At 41.4% G+C, this 22,859-nt stretch overlaps 1 pseudogene; it reads right to left on the minus strand.

Moving 5' to 3' along the window:
* Positions 1-11,561: 11,561 nt before the first annotated feature.
* On the minus strand, positions 11,562-12,000 carry LOC118641941 (annotated as a pseudogene).
* Between the last annotated feature and the right edge of the window lie 10,859 nt (positions 12,001-22,859).

Raw genomic sequence — 22,859 nt, forward strand, 5'->3', positions numbered from 1 at the left:
AGGAAACTGAGAACTCAGGCCAGAAGCTTAGAGAATGCCAAGCAAGATAAATAACATCCAAAAAACTACATCTCAGCATATCATTTTCAAATTGCAGAAAATCAAAGATAAAGAAAAATTTTTGAAAGAAGAGGAAAAAAACACCTCACCTATAGAGGAACAAAAATAAGAATTACCTCTGACTCAGAAATCATGCAAGCAAGAAGAGTGGAGTTGAATATTTCAAGTGTTGAGAGAAGAAATAAATAAATAACCAGCAACCTAGAACTCTGTATCTTGCAAAATCAGCTTCAAAAGTGAAGGAGAAATATATTCCTCAGATAAACAAAAATTGAGAATATTTGTTGCTGGTAGATGTGCCTTGCAAGAAATTTTAAAAGAAGTTCTTTAGAGAGAAGGAAAATAATACAGGTCAAAAACTCAGATCTACATAAAGGAAAGAGAGCATTGAATGAGGAGTAAGTGAAGGTAAAATAAATATCCTCACCTAAGGACATTTTTTTCATTTTTTATTCTCTCTCCCTCCCACTCTATCTGAACAAAAAATGAAAAAAGTGTCCTTAGGTGAGGAAAAAAAAAAAAAGTTTTATTTTACCTTCACTTACTCCTCATTCAATGCTCTCTTTCCTTTAGAGGGAGAGAGAGAGAAACATAACTTGAAAGGTACACATCTAGTGGCTGCCCCGCACAACCCACCAGGGCGGGGGACAAACTGCAACCGAGATATGTGCCTTTAGTGGGAACTGAACCTGGGTCTCTCTGGACCACAGGCCGACGCTCAAACCGCTGAGCCAAACCGGCCAAGGCTATTTTTCTTGTTCTTAATTGACCTAACTAATACATTTGCTCAAAATAATAATAGCAACAATGTATTCAATTATGTATGCTTATGTATATATTTTATGTATATTCCTTATTAAAATTTTTATTTATTTTAGAGAGAGAGGAAGGGAGAGAGAGAGAGAGAGAGAGAGGTAGAAACATCGATGAGAAAGAACATGGATTGGCCACCTCCTGCAGGCCCCCCACTGGGGACCCAGCCTACAGCCTGGGCATGTACCCTGACCGAGAATTGAACTGATGACCTCTTGGTGCATGGGTTGATGCTCAACCACTGAACCACACTGGCTGGGCTATTTTATGTATATTCTTATGTATGCTTATATATAAGGGAAATAAATGAAAGCAATAATATAAGGGACAAGATGAAGGAATTAGGATTATTTTGTTATTATAAGGTACTCACACTACCTGTGAAGTGGTGTAGTGTTACTTGAAAGTGGACTTGGATTAGTTGAAATGCATATTGCAAATTCTAAAAAAATTGTTAACTGGTATATTAAGAAAGGAGAAAAATGGAATCATAGAAGTTGCTAAATTAAAACCACAAAAGGCAGAAAAAGAGTGGAAAACACAAATAAGAACAAAGAACAAAGGCAACAAATAGAAAACAGTAATAAATAAGGTAGATATTAATCAAACTATGTCAATAATTCTTTGAATGTCAGTGGTCTAAATGCACCAATTTAAAGACAGATGTTGTCAAAGTGGATCAAAAAACCACGACCTGCCCTGGCTGGTTTGGCTCAGCGGTTAGCGCATTGGCCTGCGGTCTGGAGAGACCCGGGTTTGGTTCCCCGGGTTTGGTTCCCGCTAAGGGCATGTACCTCAGTTGCAGTTTGTTTCCGGCCCTGGTTGGGTCATGTTGGTGGCAACCACTCGATGTGTCCCTTTCACATTGATGTCTCTCTCTCTCTCTCTCTCCCCCCCTTCCCCTCCTTCCCACTCTATCTGAACAAAATATTGAAAAATGTCCTTGGGTGAGGATAAAAAAAAAACAAACACAACACAACTATATGTTCTTTATAAGAAACCCACTTTAAGTATAAAGACCACATAGAGGTTAAAAGTAAATGGATGGAGAAAAAGATCACTAACTTAAAGAAAGTAGAAGCAGCTGTATTAACTTCAGACAGAGCTAACTTCAAAGTAAGAAAGTTATCAAATATAAAGTAGGGCATTCCATAATAGCAAAGGGGTCATTTCTCCAAGAAGACACAATTCTTGACATGTATATGCCTAAACAGAGAGTTAAACTACATGAGGCAAAAACTGATAGAATTGCAAGGAGAAATAGATGAATGTAATATCATAGTTAGAGATTTCAAAACTCCTCTCTCAGGAATGGACAGATTTAGCAGCCAGAAAATCAGTGAGGACATAGTTGAACTCAACAACACCATCAATCAACTGAGTATAATTGACAGTTGTAGACTACTTCATCCAACAAAAGCAGAATAAAGATTTCTCAAACTCACATGGAATAGCCACCAAGAAAATAAGGTGAATAGTTTTTCCTTTTTTTCTTTGCTTTGAAAGAGTTTGTATAACATAGATAAGAACAGTCTGTTCTCTTATGGTTTTATAAAAGCCTCCCATGGAACCACATGCACCAGTATCTTCTTAGTGAACAGATCTTTGGCTATCATTTCCATTTCTTTTATGGCTGATAATTTATGTTTTCCTGTTTCCATTTTATCTGGGCTTCATATTTATCTGCATAATGTTGTTCAGTAGTCTCTTATAATTTTAAAATCTTTTCTGAGTCAGTATTCTGTAGTTTGACATGTTGGCGATCTATATAATGTTAATTTTCCCTCCCTTTGTTACCCTGGATCAAGTTTGGAAAAGTTTATCTATTTCTTCAAGTCTTTGCAAAGGATCATTTTTATTTATTAATTAACTTCTTTCCATTTTGTTGCTTTCTACTGCAGTCTTTACAATTTTCCTTTATTCTATTTTCTTTATATTTTGGGGGTCTTTTTTCCAATTTATTTTTTGGGGGGAAGCTATACTGGGCTGAATAGTGTCCAGAACTGATGTCCACCCAGAACCTAGAAATGTGACCTTATTTGGAAATAGGGTTTTAGCAGATGTAATTAAGTTAAAATGAGGTCATACTGAATTAGGATGGGCCCTTAATCCAATATGACTGGTGTCCCTGTAAGAAAAAAGAAATTTGGACCCAGAGACAGATAGACAAGGAGAAAACTATGTGATGATGGAGGCAGAGAGCAGAGTAATGCATCTACAAGTCAGTGAGTGCCAAGTATTGTCTGTAATCACCAAAAGCTAGCAGGAGACAAGGAAGTATCATGCTCCCCTAGAGCCTCTATCGAGAGCATAGTCCTGCCAACACCTTTAAGTCATGTAGCCTCCAGAACTATACGACAATAAATTTCTCTTGCTTTGCCACTAAGTAAGTGGTAATTTACTATGGCAGCCTGAATACAAAAGCTAAACTCATTAGTCCTTCTTATTTTATAATAAGTCCATGTATTTTTTTGAAAATTAATTTGACTGAATCCCAAAGTAGTATTTTATTCAATTCTAATTTAATTATGATTTTTTTCTTCAGCTCATTAATTATTTAGACCTATGCTTTAAATTTTCACATGTATACAAGTTTCTAGCTATCTTTATATTGTTGTTGACATCTACTTTTATTCCTGTGTCATCAGTAAATGTTTTGTATTACATCAGTTTTTTAAATTTGGCAACTTACTGTGCAGCGTAATAGTCAATTTTCGTGAATGTTTAAAAGAACATACATTCTCTGTTGGGTTTAGAGTCCTACATGAATCCATTAGATTCATAGGTTGTTAATTACTGTGTTAAAGATTAGCTAACTAATACACAAAACTGTTTCCACCTTCTGCCAAGACACACAACTAGGCACATTTCCTAATCTTTCTAGCAATTAGATACAACCATATGACTGAGTTTTGGCCAATAGAATGTGAGCAGGAATTATGTGTGTCACTTCCACGAGCAGTTCACATGTAACTCTCCATTCTCTCTGTTACCATGACTGTTGGCTGGGTCTCAGCACCCAGGTGACCTTAGGAGCCACATTTTTAAGCTGGCACAGTATCTATCAGCTTGAATACCTAAATGATTGTGTGGAGCAGAGACCCCATGACAAAAGTTGGACTTCACACAAAAGAAAAATAAACCTCTATTGTTCAAGGGTTAAGCTCCTGATATTTAAGAGTTTATTTGCTACAGAAGTTAATGTGATCTAAACTAATACATTTTTGCTCACAGATACTTCCTAGCTTTATACTTTTTGTCTTATTTGTCAGATATGAGGGATGTATGTTAGTCTCTCATTATAAAGAAATATTTATACATTTCTCATAGTAATTTTATAAAATCTTGCTATAGCCCTGGCCGGTTTGGCTCAGCAGTTACAGCGTGGGCCCACAGACCAGAGAGTCCCGGGTTCGGTTCCCACTAAGGGCACGTACCTTGGTTGCAGTTTGTCCCCACCCTGGTTGGGGTCGTGTGGGTGGCAGCCAGTCGATGTGTCTCTCTCACATCAATGTTTCCCTCTCTCTTTCTTACTCCCTTTCTCCCCCTGCTCTACCTGAAGATAAATGCAAAAATGTCCTTGGGTGAGGATAAAAAACAACAACAATAATAATTTAAAAAATAATAATAAATCTTGCTATATATTTCATAGATATGTTCTTAGGTGCATCCAATCCCATATGTTATAACATTTTCACAAATTATCTCTTTTATCAATGAAAAATATTTTTACTAGTTATTTGCCAGGTGTTTTTTTCAACTTTCCTGTGTTTTCTTTTTTTTTTTAATCCTCACCCAAGGATATTCCTCCATTTTTATTCAGACAGAGTGAGAGGGAAGGAGGGAGAGAGAAACATCTATGTGAGAGAGACACATCGACTGGTAGCCTCCCCAGACCAGGGCCAGGGATGAACTGCAACTAAGGTACGTGCCCTTGACTAGAATTGAACCTATGACTCATTGGTCTGTGGGCTGACTCTCTAACTGCTGAGCCAAACTGGCCAGGGCTCCTATTAATTTTGTAAAGTGTATTTTCAATATAAATAATATATAGCTGTATTATTTTTTTAATTAAAAATGAAAACTATCTTTTAGACGAGTTTAATAAACATTTACATTTTTATAATGATTGATATTCCTGCACTTATTCCTGACCACTTTATTTGTATTTTCCATTTCCATGCTTTCTCTGAGTTTCTATTTTTCCCCCACTTCTCCTGGATTTTTTTTGGAATCATTAACTTTTATCTATTCAACTTTTTCATCTACTTATTTGAAAGTTGCATATTGTGTTTTAGTGATTAACATCCTTTTTTTTTTTTTTATCCTCACCAAAGGACATTTTTCCATTTTTTGTTCAGATAGAGTAGGAGGGAGAGAGAAGGAGAGGGAGAGAAACATCGACATGAAAGAGACACATTGAGTGGCTGCCACCCGCACAACCCACCGGGGCCGGGGACAAACTGCAACCGAGGTACACGCCCTTAGCAGGAACTGAACCTAGTTTCTCTGGACTACAGGCCGATGCTCTAACCGCTGAGCCAAACCAGCCAGGGCTAACATTCATTCATTTATGGTGGAAAATGTGCATGAAATGAAGTTTACCATTTTAATCACTTTAAAATGTACAGCTCTGTGGCAGTAAGTACATTCACATTGTTGTGCAACCATCAGCACTATCGGTTGCCAGAACTGTTTCATCTTCCCCAGCTGAAATGCTGTACCCGTTAAATGTTAAATCTGCATTCCCTCCGCCCCTAGCTCCTGGCAACCATCACTTTACTGTCTGTCTGTATGAATCTGATTATTCTAAATAGCTCATGTAAGTGGGATCACAATATATGTGCTTTTGTGACTGGCTTATTTCACTTAGCATAATGTCTTCAAGGTTCATTAATGTTATAACATGTCATAATTTCCTTCCATTTTTAAGCCTGAGTGATATTTCATTGTAACACTCATTTTTTATAACAGCTTTAATGAAATATACACCATATACCATAAAATTTACCCTTTCCAACTGTACAATTGAATATTTTTGGTATATTCATTCACACAGTTGGCTAACCATCACCACTGTCTAATTTCAGAAAAATTTCATCATCCTTGAAAGAAACCTCATAACCCTATATTGCTAAGTGGCTGTACCATTTTACAATCTCATCAGCAATGTATGAGGGTTCCAATTTCTCCACATCCTCACCAATACTTATTATTATCTCTTTTTTATTATAGCCATTCTAGTGAGTATGAAGTGGTATTTCATTGTGGTCTTGAATTGCATTTCCCTGATGCTAATGATATTAGTATCTTTACATGTGCTTATTTAAAATCATTTTAATGCATTTGCAAATATATTTTTAAAGAATTCACTTGTATATATATCCTAACCTAGACAAGGCAAAACTATTGACAAGAAGCTTTTTTATTTCCCTCCACTTTTTGTAGGATATTTCTTATACAATTTTACTTTGCTGATATCTGACATTTTATTTTATTTTTTTTATTGATTAATTTTTGTTACAGATGCTTCTCCTTTTTTCCCCCGCTGATTCCCCCCTCCCCCTTCCCTCCCTGCCCCTTCCCCAGATTGTTGTCCATGTCCACTGTTCATGCATACATGCGTATAAGTTCTGTGGTTCATCCCTCCCCCACCTCCCCACTCCTTAGGGGATTGTCAGTCTGTACCCCGCTTCCGCATCTCTGGGGCTACCCCATTCCTCAAACTGTTATGTTCATTATATTCCACAAATCAGGGAGATCATATGAAATTTGTCTTTCTCTGTTTGGCTTGTTTCACTTAGGATGATACTTTCCAGGTCCCTCCATGTAGTCTCAAAGGATAAGAGACCTTTCTTTCTTACCGCTGCGTAGTACTCCATTGTGTATATGTACCACAGCTTTTTGATCCATTCGTCTACTGATGGGCACTTGGGCTGTTTCCAGATCTTAGCGATTGTAAATAGTGCTGCTACAAAGATGGGGGTACATATATTCTTTCTGATTGGTGTTTTATGCTTCGTAGGGTATATTCCTAGAAGTGGGATCACTGGGTCAAATGGGAGATCAATTTTTAATTTTTTGGGGTGACACCATATTGTTTTCCATAGTGGCTGCACCAGTCTGCATTCCCACCAACAGTGTACTAGAGTCCCTTTTTCTCCACACCCTCGCCAACACTTGTTGTGTGATGATTTGTTGATGGCGGCCATTCTGACAGGTGTGAGGTGATACCTCATTGTTGTTTTGATTTGCATCTCTCTGATGATTAGTGATGATGAACATTTCTTCATATGTCTCTTAGCCATTTGTATGTCCTGTTTGGAGAGGTGTCTATTTAGTTCCTCTGCCCATTTTTTAATTGGATTCTTTGTCTTCCTTTTGTGGAGTTGTATGAGCACTCTATATGTATTGGAAATTAACCCCTTATCTGATATATCATTGGCAATTATGCTCTTCCATACAGTGGGTAGCCTTTCCGTTTATATCTGACATTTTAGGTCTAGGTTGTTATTTATAACTTTTTTAGGAAGTTCTTACTTAGATTTCTTAAATTCTTTGTTCATCTTCAGTTTTTGTGTGACATTGTTTCTTTTTGGGTTTATATATTTTCTTTTTTAAAAGATATTTTCTTTCTGAATTTAGAGAGAGAGGAAGGGAGAGGGAGAGAAAGATAGAAACATCCATGAGAGAGAACATCAATTGGCTACCTCCTGCATGTCCCCCACGGAGAATCGGGCCCACGACCTGATTGTGCCCTGACCAGGAATTGAACCAGCGATGCTCAACCACTGAGCCTCACTGGCCGGGCTATTTTTTTTTTCTTAGCAGGAGTACAACATCTAATTGTTTTTGTTTTCAGAAAGAATCTAGAGAGGGAGAGGTGAGTCAACATTCTGAGTACTTTTATATCTGAAAATGTCTCTATTTCATCCTCACATTTAAATAATAACTTGGCTACTAAATAATAACTATAGGTGTTCATTATGTTAGCATTTTGAAGATACTGAACTGATGCTGCCAAGAAGAAATCTGACGTCATTCTTTTGTAGTAGGTAAATCTGATTTTTTTCCTATTAGCATTTAATTTAGGTTTTCTTCTTTATTTTTGATGTTTTGGAATTTCACTACAATTAGTCCATATGTGGGTTTAAACATTACCCTATTGGTACCTGGTAGACCCTTTCAATCTGAAGACATCTCTTTTTGTTTTTTTTTGTTTTTTTTTAGGCAAATCCCTGTTGTTAGTTCTTTAAATATTTCATCTTCTCTATTATTTCTGCTCTTATTTCCGAAACTCTTTTTAGATAAATATTGGCACTTCTGGATCTGTTTCCCCACGTCTTTAAGTTTTCTTTTTACCATTCATCTCTATGTCTTTGTGCTGCATTCTAAAAAAATTCCTAGACCTCATCTTCCAGTTCCCTGATTCACTCTTTACCATTTTGCTATTGGCCCATTTATTTTTTAATTTCAATAATTATATAGCTTTTATTTTTAAAATCTTTGTTTCTTTTTAAAAGCAGCTATTCCTGTTTCATGGATAAAATACTCTTCTTTATCTCTCTAAGTCTAGTTCTGGTTACCCTATTAACTCTCCTCAGAAGTTCATTCATCTGTTTGTTGGATCTATAATCTTAAAAAAAAAAAATAACATTGCACACCTCACATATTTGGTGATTCTTGACCATATGCACACTTTAGCCGATGTAATGTCTTGTTAGGCTGATCTCTGGTTGAGCGGTTTGCTTATAGGGAGGGGCAAAACAGCTGCTGGAACCTGCGCTTCATACTGTTGTGATGGGCAGGACCTGCTGCTGGGTGGGGACCTCAGCAGCTGGTCTTCCAGGCTTGGATGTTTTTCATTCCTTCCAAACTTTGACAGCCACTCAGGATGTGGCCCTTTCTCATTAATCCAAACACTTACCCCCAAAGCTCTGGCACACAGGGTACACGAGGAATGCAAGGCCGATAGGCCTGGCGGCTCCTGCTACAGTTCTGCCATCAATTTCTCCTTGGCACTTTTTTGTCTTCAATAACCTCCTATCACCTCTAGACAGAGAACACCTCGGTGTTGTTCCCTCATCTTGGGTGGTTTGCTTTAGCTACTGCTGTGGCTGATTTCCTCTGTACCCCAGTCCTGTCTGCTCGCTGCCTCACAGATTCCTCACACGTGTAGACCATAATGAAAGCCCCTACTTGTTTGTGAACATGTATCTTATCCTTCTATCTTTTCTAAGGTTGCAAGTGGGCTCAGTCTGCCATATATGTGTATTTTTCTATTTAATCATTTAATACTGTATTAAAAACGTATTTTCAGATATGCAAGTATAAGTGTGTGTGTTTCCTAGCTATGACTTTTGACAGGGCCTAGAGGCAATGGCATTTCAATAGCAAAGAGGACACTTACTGCCCAAATCTTGGTTCCTAAATGTTATTACCTACTCTAGGTAACCCAGGCTCCTTTGGAGAAATGACGGATTCTAAAACTGAGGCAAGGACAGTATACAAGATACGCTTGGAACATCTTGTTGCTTCAGATTGCGTGGAAGTACGATAAAAACGATGGGGTTATATAAAAAAAACACAGGAGTCAACTGAACGAGCTCCCATTGGCCAAATCTGGAACAATTTGAGTATCAAGATACATAATCGCCCTGGCTGGTTTGGCTCAGCAGTTAGAATGTCAGCCTGCAGACCAAAGAGTCATGGGTTCTATTCCTGCCAAGGGCATGTACCTTGGTTGCAGTTTGTCCCCAGCCCCAACTGGGGCCGTGTGGGAGACAACCAGTCGATGTGTCTCTCTCACATTGGTGTTTCTCTCTCTCTCTGTCTCCCTCCCTCTTCCTTACACTCTATCTGAAGATAAATAGAAAAATATCCTCAGATGAGGATAAAAAAAGAAAAATAAATAACAATGTAATAAATAATAACTCATAGAATGAAAGTAAGTAAAATAAGAATCTATGCTGATATTTAAAATGAATAAATAAATAAATAGGGGAGGAGGGAAAGTTCTTCCTCAGAGTAGAATTACAACTAATAAATGTAAGATTGATAGAATCAGAAAATCACCATTTGGTAATCATCATAGTGATGAATCATTCCAATAAATATCATCAACAGATACTAAAACTAATGGGTAAAAATTTAGCAGGAAATGGGATATTTGCATAGTCTTGAAGTATCTCCCCACAAGATGCTTATTAATTATAAAGGGAAGCCCTGGCTGGTTTGCTCAGCGGTTAGAGCGTCCACCTGCAACCCAGAGAGACCCGGGTTCGGTTCCCGCTAAGGGCGCGTACCTCGGTTGCAGTTTGTCCCTGGCCCTGGTTGGTCGTGCGGGTGGCAGCCACTCAATGTGTCCCTTTCACGTCGACGTTCCCCCCTCCCCCCCCCCCCACTCTTCTGAACAAAAACTGGAAAAGTGTCCTCGGGCAAGGATAAAAAAAAAAAAATGTTTTTATTGATTGTTAGAGAGAGAGAGGAAGGGAGAGAGAGATAGAAACGTCGATGAGAGAGAGAAACACCTGCACACCCCCCACTGGGGATGGAGCCCGCAACCCCAGCAGGTGCCCTGCCCTGACCAGGAATCGAACCGGCGACCTCTTGGTCCATGAGTGGACGCTCAACACCCTTATATTTAATACTCCATCCACTTTTCAGATTTTTTCCTTTGGTAAATCTGTATAAATGTTTATTATTGTCCAGGGGTATGAACATTTTAAGATTCTTTATTCATACTTTATTCATATGAATTGAAAAAAGTCAGTCGTGTTTATGCATATTCTCATTCATTTAAAAGTTTTGCTAATTTGAAGGGAATTATATTTCATATTGTTTTAATTGGCATTTTCTTGATCATTATAGAGGATGAGGTTTTTTTTCCCTAAGAAAACAGAATTGAATTCGGTAAGTGTTCCTGATTCCTGAGGGGTTGGTGACAGCCACACATTCCTGTGGGGGTGAGAATTACAGAGCTGTTTGTAACTTCTAAGAAGTAATAAATAGTGATTACCATACTAGAGCATGCAGTCAAATCACTCGTGACACATCCACATTACCGCACAAGATTAAATTGACAATTGATTTAGACGCCTAGAATGAGGAAACAGTATCTCCAGGGAAGGGGAAATTGTGGGTGACAGGAGGTAATTTCCTTGCCTGTTTGTTTACTTATTCCCCTCTTTCCCTCTTTCCCTCTTTCCCTCTTCACATATTCCCCCTTCTCCCTTCTATGTGTATGTATGCATAGATAATATAATGTTATATAGTATCATATAATATAATCCATAATAACATAATGCATGCATGACTTTGCCAGGCATCAAGGGGATTCAGAGATAGGAGGCCAGCTGTCTTTCCTTCAGGTGCATAGACTCTAAAGAAGGCAACAAGATTTGATTCCAGGGCAAGGGGCTAAGCCTGGCTCCAGCTCCCTTTATATTATTGTTATTATTTTGCTATAAAAAGCTTTATTGTTTCCATTTGGTCCAATGCATGGGAGAGGGCTCCAGGATGGTAATAATGATGCCTAGTGGTTTCAGGGAGAGGCTCAGACAAAAGTCAGACACCAGGGGAGTGCAGAGGGCCCCGCAAAGGCCTCTGGGCTCCTAGCCATGCTTGAGGGTGAGCCTTCCAAAGAGATACTCACCCAGCCCAGCCTGTTGGCGGGCGGCTAGCCAGCCTCAGAGGTGAGTCAGGTGTCACCCATCTTCCTGATGAGTTTTACCTGCTCGCCCAGAAAGTGGTTCTCCAGGAAGTCACAGAGATGAGGGGCTGTGTGGGTAGAACCCAGGGCATGCAGATCCGAAAGGGCCTGGTTCAGGTTCTTCTCCAAGGCCATGGCAGCTTCCATGGCATCCTGAGTTTTGCCCCACTCATCTTGGGAAGAATTCAGCACATCCTGGAAAAGAATGAGGCCACCATGCTGGTTTTGCATCTTTAAGGGATGCTCAGCACCCTCGTGCTTCTTTTCTGCCAACTCTCGGAGGAAGGCCTTCCAGGGCGGTGGAAATGGCAGCCCAGGGAGAGGTAGGTGCAGGAGCCCCGCAGATGCAGGTCGGCCAGGCGGTTGACGGCAGCCTCTACCTCAGTGGAATAATTCTGACCAGTTTGGGAGCACATGGTTGTCTGCAATAGGAGTTAAGGTTAACAAAACGGTGTTGGCTGGTCTTGGAGGCTGAGGATGGCTGAGCTGGTTCCGAAGGTGGTGGCTGGAAAAGAGGTTGGAGGGTGGTTGGAGGCTGGAAGAAGGGGCATCCCTGGGTCTGTTCCGTCCAAACACTGTTGAAGCAACAGACAGATCTGGGGGACCACTGAGGGCACTGCCTCCAGTTCTCTTTATAAGCATCCTTGCATTCCCTGTTAACCTGCTCTGCCTTTTCTCTGAAACCTTTCAACACCTTGCCATGCCTAGAGTTTCCTTCACTTACTGCCCCTCATCTAACCTAATCATCCTTCAAGGCCCACTCAGATGCCACCTCTGTCTGAGCTCTCTCTGCACTCTCTACCTCTTTCATGGCACTGAGCACTTTAGACTTGACACTGCAGCAATAACTGTATTTGTCACATGCTCTCATATTGGCTACGAGCTCCTATATAGGACAGGACCGGGTCTGACGCATCTCTGTATCCTTGTGTCCCCTGTCACAGCTCCTGGCATAGAGAATGCACTCTGTGAACACCCAGACGAATGAATGAACACATCCATACAATATCCTTCAATTTCATCGTTCTTCCACATCCTCTGCATTGTGCACAGTATGTGTGCAAGGTTGGTCTGAGTGTTAGGTTAGCATCTCTGAGTGATTGCACACTGGTCGGCCTGGGGGAAAGTTCCCAAAGGGAAAGCAGGAACTGGGTATGTGAGTGTGGAAAGGGCACTGACAGAGAATTAGTCTGGCTTTCTACCCCCGCCTGGGTGCTACTGAGTTGGGTGGCCTTGGGAGTTCATTTCCTCCCTGGGCTTCGATATACCCATCTGTAGAATGGGAGTCGGGAGTGAGCTTTCCTTCTTACACATTTACCCTCTGGCACAAAGTGTGTTGACTGCCCTGGCAGCTCCTGAAAGGCCTCGGTACTCAGAGACTAAACCAGAAAAGAGAAAATAGCTGGAAGTTATTGCGCGAATATAAGCTTTCTATTTTCTTGTATGCTGTTCAGTTTAAATAAAGATATTTACCATGGCTAACATTTTTCTCTTAGGTTTCAAAAACTATTTCACTTATATATATGGGGCCTGTCTTAAAAAGTAATTGTAAATGTGATGGGCAATTCTAGGCACAGCCCAGAAGATTAGCTGTCAAAATATAAAGAAGATGAGTCCATTTTCTGTGGGAATATATATGTATGTATATGTGTGTATTATACATATATTTGAATATATATACATGTATATGTATATATATACCCACACACACATTTCATATATACTCAGACTTGCTTCTGAGCATATATATATATATACACACACACACATACATACATATATATACACACACACATATATATATAATCAATGAAAGGACAGAGAAATGTACACACCAAACTGATAATAATGGTCTCCTCTGGGGAGGCAGGGAGAGTACTGGGGTCAGGGACTCCAAAAAAGACTTTAGCCTTATCAGCAATGTTCAATTTTTTACAAGGAGAATATATTCATATATTATTTATATAATTAAAAATTAATAATAACAATAAATTGAGAGGTCCTGGTGATATTTAATGCTGCACTGCCATAATTTTGGGTCTTGATATCTGTATGAGTTTACCTCTTCATTTTTATTTTCCCACTTTTCTGTCTGTCTCTGTGTCTTTTGTCTAAATATCAGGGTAGGAAATCATTAAGTTTCTAGCAACAAGAGATTAGTTAAATAAAGGTGCTTCCATTCATAAGAATATTCTGCATGCATTAAAATTCCCACCTCCTAAGAGTATATATTTTCATGGAAAAGAAGCAGGGTACATGAAAAAAGAATCAAGAATAAAAAATGTAAACAAAGCACAAATTTAAAGAGTAGTACCATGGCAAGTGCAGTCTGGAAGGAGGAGCTGGTGGACATACTCACAATAGAGTTGACGTGTTTGCTAGGACAGGGCATCAGACTTGCTTCTGAGCTTCCTGGCAGCCATGGAGAAGAAAGAGAGATGCAGACCCATTATGCAGAGGGGGAAAACTTGACATGAAACTGAACATAATTTAATGTAAATATTATTATAATCTCATGAGGAAACCAAAGCTCAGGATGATTAAGTAACTTGCCTAATATTCCATAACCAGTACCTAGTATGGCAGGAAATTAAATGGTGCTTGCCCATTCACAATCTTATTTACTCCTTGAAACAACAATAAAAAAAATAGGTGTTATTGTCCTCATTCTAGAGATAAGGAAATGGTGGTTTGCAAAGGTTGATGTACCCAAGGGCACAGAAGAAAAGACAAAACTAAAATTTAGAGCCATGTTTTAGGGTTCCAGCTCTAGGAGGCCAGGAAGGGCCTGCAGAGCCTGCTTACACCCTCCCCACCCCTCCGAGACCCATCGCCCAACTCTCCCACTGGTTGCTATTCTGCAGACACATGGTCTTTTCACCTATAATTCCTCATTACTGGAATGTGCTTTCATCATTGCTCTTCTTGAAAAAGTCTTCTTCAACATCTATCTATACCAAATTTCACCTTCTTGGTTCTCCTTCATTCATGATCATAAGTTATTCATAATCATAACTTCATTTGAGCACTTATCAAGACATACAGTAATTTTATATTTACAAGTCTGTTGTCCTGTCCAGTTTCTGAGTTCCATAAGAGTCTGGGTTTTTGTTTTGTTTTTGTTTGTTGTTTGTAGAGGGGGGAGGGAGGGGGAGAGAGAGATAGAAACATCCGATGAGAGATCATTGATCGGCTGCCTCCTGCATGCCCCCTACTGGGAGTTAAGCCTGCAACTTGAGCATGTGCCCTGACTGGGAATCGAACCCATGACCTCTTGATGCACAGGACAATACTCAATCCATTGAGCCACACCAGCTGAGCAAGAGTGTAGATTTTATCCATCATCTTTATATGCCCAGAGACTAGATTTGTGACTGGCACATAGTAGGTGTCCCATAAATATTTCATGACTAGATGTGTAATACATATGAACTTGCCCTTGTTCAGAGTGGCAGAGGGCATACAATGACTTAGACTTTTTAAACTAGTAAGAAGGATAATAAAAATTGTTCTGCCAAACAAAAGAGGAAAGGGAGGCCCAGAGAAATTAACTTCCATTAGTTTCAACCAATGTTCTTTTTGTAAAATTTAATTTGTTAGAAGCTCAGTGTATTTTTAAATGGTTAAAGTACCTTAATGCATGATTAAAATTTTAATAATTAATAACTTTAATATCTATGATTGAGAGTTAAAATTTGATAAGCTATTTAATTTCTAAACCTGATACCTCTATTTTCTCATAAAGTGAAATATGATGGGATTACTTTCAGGATGGGCATGGCTTCCTTGGCTTGTCATTGAGAAGGTCACTGATGGTCATAATTGTTTCCTCCCTTACTGTCCTGTCCAGCTGAGACATTGCTTGAAACACTTTATACTTATCCAGGGTTTCTAAACCTGTCAGTGTCAATTACTTTTGCTCTTACACTGACACATGTTGTCACATGAAAACATAATGCCCTTCTCATGAAGATATGGTTGCCTACAAAGACTTTGAGATGAAGGATACCCTCTGTAATGGTCAAGGTCGTAGCAAGAAGTAGAATTCACCCCAGGTGGTTCAAATGAAGACACACAACAGGAGACACAGAGATATGAGCAGAGTTCAGGAAACCAACAGAGGATGTTGGGCACTCAGATCTGAGGGAGAGAGGGAAGCTGTTACCACCCTTAGGCTTGAAGGAACAAGAGGAGTGAAGAGTGTTATGGAGCCCAGTATGAACTAGACCTGAAAGTAGGGACCATCCTTTAGGAGCTATGGCCATGGAGGGAGGCAGCCACTGCCAAAGACAGGCCATCACAGTAGGGAGATAGAGGGGAAGACAAATATGAAGTGTATCTCTTCCTGTCCCCAACCTCCTGCCAACCAGAAGTGATCTGGCAAGGGAAGTCGGGAGGTGCATCCCTGGGGGTGAACTTTGGGAAACTGAGTAGGACAGAAAACAGTTCTGGGTAGAATGTGTGTGTGTTGCCAGGAAGCAGGGGATGGCTAGCCAGCATATACTCTCAGAGCCAAGCTAGGAAAACCTACACATGATGGATACCATCAGCTATTCTAAAGCAACCCTAGATAGATGACTGAAAAGGTTGAGTGCACCCAGGACTCCAGCCACAGTGCTTTGGATGTCATTCCCAGGAAGCAAAACTGGAATGGGGTTGCAGTTAAGAAACTTGATTGAGCCTGGCTGGTGTGGCTCAGTGGATTGAGCATCAGGCCCATGGACTGAGAAGTCCTGGTTCAATTCCCAGTCAGGGCACATGTCCAGGTTGTGGGCTTGATCCCCAGTAGTGGGCATGCAGGAGGGGGCCGATCAGTGCTTCTCTCTCACATCAATGTTTCTCTCCCTTCCTCTCCCTCTAAAAAGTAAAAAAATAAACATATTTTTTAAAAAAAGAAACTTGATTGAAAATCGCAAATTGTATTGTACTCAATCTGAGAGTTGTAAGAACTCTCAGTAGGAGTATAGACAGCTGGGGTGAGGACTCAGAGAACTGAATTTGGCCATGTGTCTCAACACGGTCAGGGGAGAAGGTACCCTCTGCATCAGTCCTCCTGTAAGCCTGCCCCCAAAGGAAGATGGGTGCATCAGACTGTCACAGTGACACCTGCCATGAAGACCACTTGCTGAGTCCCATGGCTCTGAGTCCAGATCCCCAAATAGCCTGCATTTAGCACTTGATTTCCCAGCTTTCCTGTAGAGAGAGAATGTGCCCATCAGCCCAGCTGATTCTCTTGGCAGTTACAGCTCATTGTAAATTAATAAATTGGTTTCTTGTGTATCTGATGAACTTGGGGATTCTGAGTCAGGGTTCATGCGATTGCTTCCCAAGCACCTTTATTCTATTTCTGGGAATCAATCCTAGCCAGAGGTAATAACCAAGTGTTCAGAGGACACCAAGCTCTGGTGCAGAGGACAAAGCTGGAGGGAGGGACCTGCACCAGGGCCTTGCCGCTGCACAATCAGCCAGTCTCACCAGAACGCATCTTTACTTCAATTCTCTAGCTATGGTGGGTTGCTGACAATTCATACTCCACCTTCCTTTTCAATCCTTGCTCTTGTTAGACTTTAGAACCCAAGGCTGGCAGGGGACTGTAGACCAGCCATATCTATACAACCTTCCCTTTTTAATTTTTTCAGAGAAGAAGGCAATGCCAGAAAAAGGGAATGATTTTCCTAGAGTCTTAGCACCTGTTGGTGGCTTCAAATTCTTTTTCATAGTAGGAAGGAGCATGCCTCAAATCTTTCTCCAAAACTGCAGAAGCTCACTCAGCCTAAATGCAGAGCACCCTTGAAATGCAGAGGAATCAGCATCTCCAGGGGTAACCCTCTGCCATGGAGGATGAAAATCAGGGCTTAAATGTGTCATCCTTGCCCTGGCCAGTTTGGCTTAGCGGTTAGAGAGTCGGCCCATGAACCAGAGTGTCCTGGATTTGATTCCCGCTATGGGCAGGTACCTTGGTTGCAGTTTGTCCCTGGCAGCTGGGGTTGTGTGGGTGGCAACCAATTGATGTGTCTCTCTCACATCGATGTTTCTCTCTCTCTCTTCCTCTTTCTCTCCCTCCTGCTCTATCTAAAGATAAATGCAAAAAAAAAAAAGTGCCATCCTTCAAAGGAACAATTCTGAGATGCATTCTATATGATTCGTCAGAGTTTCACCAGCAGAATTGAGGCCCACTTGTCCACAGCAGTAACCAGCTCACACCTTTACTGGCTTTTCTCAATTCCCAGTCTCACTCTCTCCATTTCCTCACTTCTGCTTCCTGGGATTATCTCCCAAAAAACTACCTGCACTCAAATCCTCGCCTCGGGATCTGCTTTTAAAAGAACACAAATTAAGACACTGGTCAAACTAGTCTACTTCTCTTCCCCTCAAAGGAAGATGATGTTTTTTACTGATGTATATGTGCATTTCTTCATTCCAGTTGAGAAATTCAAGGCACAGAGTGGTTAAGGAACCTGCCCAAATTCACAAGACAATGAGTGACATTGTTGTGCTGGGTGTATACCAACCCATCGGACAGTTCTCAATCATGGACTCCCATAGCTGGAAGGACTCTCAGAATCAGTTAGTGTGGTGTTCTTAATCTATGAATCTCTTCCCAAGAGTCTTTTTAGAATTTTTTTTCTTAATCACTGCCCCCATGAAATGTTCATACCACACATATACTGTATATCCATTTATGCACTGTGTGTGTGTGTGTGTTTGGCTAGATATTCTTTTGTTGACATTTTTTTCTTTTCAGCACTTGACATAATGATTGATGGATTGAATAACTTTGTAAAGTGAAATAATAAAATATACACTATTTTTATTTAATTTTCAAAACCCAAGTCACACATAAAAGCACTGAGAAATAAACATAAACAACACCCACGATGCTGCGAATGTCAGCCAACAGGCACGCACAAACATCTCTAGTGATAGGACTTCTCGGCCGAGTAAGCGATGAAGAGAAAGCCCTCTGATCACAGCGTCTCTTTGCTGTCATTCTGCAGCACTGATCTCGCAAGTATTTTGTGTATCTTCCATGAACTTAATGTCAGTGCTGTTCATTTGATACCAAAGAAACCTCATGAGGAAAATAAACACTAAGGAACAAGATTTTGCTTGATAGGGTTGATCTTTGAAGGGCCACAAACCATTGTAATATCTAAGATTCGTTTGCCTCCCCGAGAACCAATTTTTTTTTTTGTTACAGATGTTTCTCCTTTTTATGCCCATTGACACCCTCCTCCCCATACCCCTCCACCCCGTACCCAGCTTTGTTGTCCGTGTCCATTGGTTATGCATACATGTATATAAGTTCTGTGGTTTATCTCTTCCCTCCCCCCACCACCCCCTCTTCTGAGGGTTGTCAGTCTGTACCCAACTTCCACCCCAGAACCAATTTTCACCCCTTGGGTGTGAAGAGAATGTGTGTGGTAGTCCAACACCATCAGTGCACAGGTTAAGACACCAAGAGCTAGCGAAACGGCCACACAGTGGGAACAAGCAGAGCTAGAATGAACACCAGCTCTTCAGATCCCAAGTCCAGAGCCCATTTTATATCACCCCAAAACCTTGCTCACCAGTCCATGTGAATGGGGCTTAGCATCGGCCAGTCTTTGTGTTCTCTGGCTTTCCACTGTTCTTGGGGGAAAAACCTTCATTTTGCTGTGGAATATACAGTGATTATTAAGCTGTAACAGTTGCTCCTCGACCCAATTTCCACCGTGGCTATAAAAGCTGAGAGCTAATTATATGATAGTTATTACCTGGAAATTATATGTTTATTGGTTTTCCAGTAGGGATACTACTATTTTTGAACTTTTCATTGTTCTGCTCAGTGACAGGAGTCACACTGTCTCCTCTCCAAATGTTCCTTCCAATCTCATGATTAGCAGAGGTTTTAAATGGAGCCACTGCGGCAGCGTGGACTGCCTTGGGGTAGGGAAGGGAGTGTGTTGACTCAGTCCACGCAGGAGGCACCCAGAAGTCTCCATCGCTCACGTTCACACGCACCTCACTTCTTGACGGGAGCCTTTAATAATAAAGTGCTCAGCATCCTCTGGTCTAAATGAAGTACATTCCTATCTTTGCCCTTGGATACTGACAATAGTATCCAATAGGAAGGGGCCTCGTCTGCCACCGGATATATTTATCTACCCTTCAATTATGTGCCTTGGTTAATTGTCCCTTTTCTACCAGCTCTCTTACGACAGAGATCCTGAGCCTTGCCTGTAATTATAGTGAAGAAATATTTCGTATGAGCTTTTAAAAGGGAGCCTAAACTGGGTCAAAACATTGAAGGTGGCAGGTCAGAGAGCAAGAGTCAATGTTGGCTTTACTTGGATGAGTTGGTTTCCAGGGGCTCTGAGTGCTTTCTGGCACTCGAGGGCTCTTACCTGAAATTCCACCATCAGCACCTCATCCTATTGTTATTATTACAATTAAGATGGATAGACAACATCTATGGAGGCTTTTCTAGCCTACAAAGTGCCTTTTTCATGAAGTGCCCCACTTACATCTTCACAAATGCTGAGAGAAGTTAGGTGCCTTGGCTGTGCACACTCAGCCATTACAATGCATCATCTTACTCTCTGGAAGGGCCACAGGGCAGGCTGCTTCCAGACCCATTTGCGCCTCAGTGTGGGTAGAGGCAGCCCACAGCCTGGTGGCTCTGATGTGCTTTGTATTCACAGTAGGGTCTCAGCACTTAGCACAATGCCCAACACATGGTCAGACCAGGAAATGTTTATTGAGAGAGCAAATGCTGCCTCTAGCACAGAAATTTACAAGATTGTTAATTTATGGGCCCTCTCCCTCTCCAGTACATCCTCACCGCCATGCCTTTGCAGGTTATTCCTGTTGAAATAGCCTCCTGCTCATCTAAATGTAGCCAGCAGCTTTGGAGTGAATTCTACTGCCTTAGGTACTCTCTCCAGGGCCACTGACCCACAGGGATCCCTTCTTTTTCTGTGTTTTTCCAGCCCTCCTCACTCAAATCATCTCTCTACTCCCTCAGCCTTGATGTGAGATTGGAAACCAATTAATTACCTGCCCAACCACCTCATTTAAAAGATGAAAGAAACCTGTGTACAGAGGTAAACAGCCTTGCCCAAGCCCCAGATAGCCCAGTGAGTCAACGGCAGCGTTGAATCCAGAATCTGGGTCTTCTGATTATCCATCCAGTGTACTTCCCATTACTTCAAGGATAGGAAATAGGTTTCATCACAAGTGTCAGCTTTGCTCCAGCTGGGATGGTGGCCCAGCGTGAGGACTGAGAGGCTGGTGAAGGAGTAGCCGGGTTGGTGGGAAAGAGTGCTGATGGTTACTCCACATCTGCCTGGCCATGGGGAGGAGCGTATGGGACGGAGAGTGGCTTATACGGCAACACCTGGCACCCAGGTTAACCTGACCTGAATCTGCCTCTGCAACTGACGCAGCTGCCCCTTCACTCTCCCAGGTCTTAGTGAGTGGATCCAGGCCAACTCTCCGGTGCTCGCACAGAAATGAGTGCCACCACCTGAAGGTCAGGACCTCTCACCTGCTCAGCCTGGTGCTAGGGGTGTCATGTGGCCTACCCTTCCCCATCATCTTGCCCCAACTCCACAGCTGGTTTCAAAGCGTTGACAGTGTGTTTGTATAATGAAAAGAACAACCTTTAAGAGATAGCAGTTCAGCCCTGGCCGGATTGGCTCAGCAGTTAGAGCTTTAGCCCTTACACTGAAGGGTCATGGGTTCAATTCTCAGTCAAGGACCTGTACTTTGGTTGCAGGTTTGATCCCTGGGCCCAGTCAAGGTCATGCAGGAGGTCACCAACCACTGTGTCTCTCTCACATCGATGTTTCTCTCTCTCTCGTTCTCTCTCTCCCCCTTCCATTCTATCTAAAAAAAAATCAATGGAAAAATATTCTTGGGTGAGAATTAACCAAAAAAGAGAGAGAGAGAGAGAGCAGCTCAGTACTGGGATTTTAAAATTCCAACAGAGCCAAGAAAGCCTGTTAGAAAGGAGGGAGGGCCTGGCCAGTGTGGCTCAGTGGTTTAGTGTCAACCCATGCACCAGGAGGTCGCTGGTTCGATTCCCAGTCAGGAACATGCCCAGGTTGTGGGCCAAATCCCCAATGAGGGGCATACAGGAGGCGGCCAATCAATGTTCTCTCTCATCGATGTTTCTATCTCTCTCTTCCTCTCACTTCCTGTTTCTCTAAAACCAATAAAGAAAAAATTTAAAAAAAGAAAGGAGGGAGGGGTTAAAGGAGAAGATGAAGCACAATGCCAGTGATAATGGGCAGTACCAGCTCCATGAAGAGAAGCAGATTTGCAAATTAGGAGACAATTAGGAAAATGTTTCTTTTCTTCCTTGTGGATTCGAAATAGTGGTTGTAAACACAGATGCCTATGGGGGCAACACAGATGATAGAAATGAATGTATCAGCTGGGTGTAGGGACTGTAGGGACTGTGGCTATGGGAGAGGGCGTGCTCTACATAAAGAATTCAAAATCTCAAACGGTTTTAAAAACACAGCCCTGGCCAAATAGAAGATGTTTGCAGACTTCATTTAGCGTTAGGGCTTTAGACAGAAAACTCTGTTCATTAGAGATGTGTTATCTGATCTAACATTTATCCACCGGTTACTCAGGAAAATAAAGACGCATATCTGATACTCACACGGTGGTGGTAGTGGGGGAGGGGTAGTTCTAAAAGAGACTGGTGAGGTGTTCCCTAATCTCTCTATTTTGAGGAACAGAGTGCCACTACCTCTGTGGTCTGTTCTGCTGACACTCTGGACATTGTTACAGACTAACTAACTCAGACTTAAGGAACTGTACTGCTAGGGTAGGAAATGTTTTGGGGTGAGATAAAGCCCTAGGGTTTGAAGGTGGGGTGTCCTAAAAAATAGGAGATTTGCAAGGCAGAGTGGAAAGATTTGCAAGGCAGATCTGTAAGGCAGAAGTAGGAGGAGGAAGCTTCCTCAGAGAAGCATGAGGCACAGGGTTAGGACTGAAAGGCCCCAGGTAGGGCTGAGCTGTGCAGTGTGGCAGCCTTGGGGCTTGTAGCATCCACAGGCATAGCTGGGATGAGGGGTTTATTTATTTATTTTGTTGTTGTTGTTAACCCTCATCCAAGGATGTTTTTCCATTGATTTTTAGATAAAGTGGAAGGGAGGGAGGGAGGGAGGAAGAGAAAGAAAAACATCAATGTGTCAAGACACATAGATCAGTTGGGCCGGGAATTGAACCTGCAACCCAGGTATGTGCCCTTGATTGGGAAGTGAACCTGAGACCCTTC

Source organism: Molossus molossus, unplaced genomic scaffold (genome assembly GCF_014108415.1).
Source record: "Molossus molossus isolate mMolMol1 unplaced genomic scaffold, mMolMol1.p scaffold_m16_p_1, whole genome shotgun sequence".
Lineage (NCBI taxonomy): Eukaryota > Metazoa > Chordata > Mammalia > Chiroptera > Molossidae > Molossus > Molossus molossus.